This window comes from Lactuca sativa, chromosome 3 (genome assembly GCF_002870075.4).
Source record: "Lactuca sativa cultivar Salinas chromosome 3, Lsat_Salinas_v11, whole genome shotgun sequence".
NCBI lineage: Eukaryota > Viridiplantae > Streptophyta > Magnoliopsida > Asterales > Asteraceae > Lactuca > Lactuca sativa.
The window spans coordinates 295543448-295545578 of NC_056625.2; positions in this window are offsets into that span (position 1 = coordinate 295543448).

Below are 2131 nucleotides of genomic sequence, written 5' to 3' on the forward strand. Positions count from 1 at the left end.
ATGGTTTATTATTTGTTAATTGATTGTACATTGATAATGCGAAAACGCATCAGTAACTTGGTGTTATAAAACATATTGTTGTGTATAGTTGGTTAATGAATAAGTAAATGCATATAAGTCGAAGTTTATCTGTAACTTTTGTCTAAGAAGGTAAAAGCGATATCTCGGCCGCTCGATGATTTGATTTGACTTATGTGCCGGGCCCGGTCAGAACTGAATTGATGTGTTCGATTAAGTTCTATGTCGAATAAATCAGAGATCGAGAAACCTAAATGCGTGACTAACGATTCCATAGGATTGTCAGCATGATATCTAACAGAGGACTATACGTTCCCTTATCTAAAGGACAAGATTGATTAGATCAGAGTTGACAGCGTCTTTGAGAGCTACGATTGCAAACCAAATTGTACTTGTTACTAGACTTATCCAAGTGGGAGACTGTTGGAATAGTGTCTAAGGCTGTAACTATATTCGGTTGTGCATGGTCCTTTTGGGTTGCCTTCACCATAGCAACTTGATAGGATGATTTATTAAGAGAGAATAAATATTATTAATATATTATGGGAATAATATAATGAATAATATATTTGTTATTTGATTAATATAAGTCATAGAATTAATTAGAATTAATTTGGTGACTTAAAGAGATTAATTAAATAAAGGGGTATAAACTGTCAATTGTTTGATAGTTAAGCTTTAGACTGTAAATCCATTTGGATAAGCTATGGACGAATTCTAAGAGGATTTGGATAGCTAAAATCGTCCATTAGAGTTATCTAGGAATGGATTTGGATAGCCTTAAGAGAAGATTATCCAATTAGGGTTTAGGTTGTAACCCTTAAGGAGTCTACAAGTATAAATAGACCCCATAGCATAGGGAATTCGACACATCTCAAAAAGCAAGGAACCTCTGGTCGAATTCCTCCTCTCTCCTCTCTCCTAAATCATTCTTATTGCTATTGGTGTTTGTAAGCCATTAGAGGAGTGACACTTGTGACTCTGGAAGCTCCAAGACCTCAAGATCAACAAGGAACTCAAAGGTATGATTCTAGATCTGTTTCAATGTTGTTATTTAACCTAATTAGTCATTAGAAGACTTGGATTCAATGCATGTTTATTAGAAAGCCTAGATCCAAGCATTAGGGTTTTGCATGCGCACATAGGAAAGTTCTTATGGCTAAAACCCAACACTTTATGCATGAGTACCTCAGAGTTCTTGAATGACGGCTTCGCTAGAAAGGCGATTACAGAGAAAGAGATGTACGCACGAAACTGGTATTGTGAGGATCGAATTGACTCAAGTTGTATGATAATATCAGACTACTCGGAATAAGAGGTATTAGAATTAGATCATAAACGATGTTACAAAAAACACAATAGTACAACTTCTAAAAGAGTTTCAGTACTTTAGATTAACTACAAGAATACTGCTACGAACAAGGTATATTACAAAAAGCAACTATACGCAGCACGAGGGCCCCTTGACTGATGGGATCTTGCAAAAGATAAGACTCGAGTTGCACTAGTGTTTAAACATTTATAAGTCCAATATAACGAAACGCCCAAGTATTTCAACGCGGGTCCAGAGTAGTCTCTCCTACAGCAGTGATCCTAAGTATCTTCCCATCTACGCCAGAGTTCTTTGATATTGGACAATCCTTCTTGAGGTGTCGTATCTCACTGCATAGGTGACATATCTGGCTTGCACCAGCATCGGTAGTGGAAGTGATGTGTCGAGTCGGAGTTATGCAGACATGGTTGCTTTCGTTTTTTCTCCTTTTCGAACTATACCTTTTAAAGTGTCCGATTTCACCGCAACCATAGCAAGCTTGGTTGAATCCGATGTCAGGGGCTTGAGTGATGGGTCGTGTCGGTGATCCATAGCCATGAGCATGGTGCCCTATTTTGTGGCAATTGCAGCATTGCATTTCATGCCAAGCCCCATTATGATGAAAGCTACACTTGTTACCCTTCGGGAGTTTTCCCTCGTATGGTCTGATCGGTGCTGAAATGGCAAGGGTTGCCACCTATTGCTCTTGCATGACAAGTCTTTGGGATTGCTTGCGCTCCTTTTAAGCTTGATGCTTTCGTTCCCTATTCTCGGTTTTATGGCTTTGCAAGTCTGTGATTG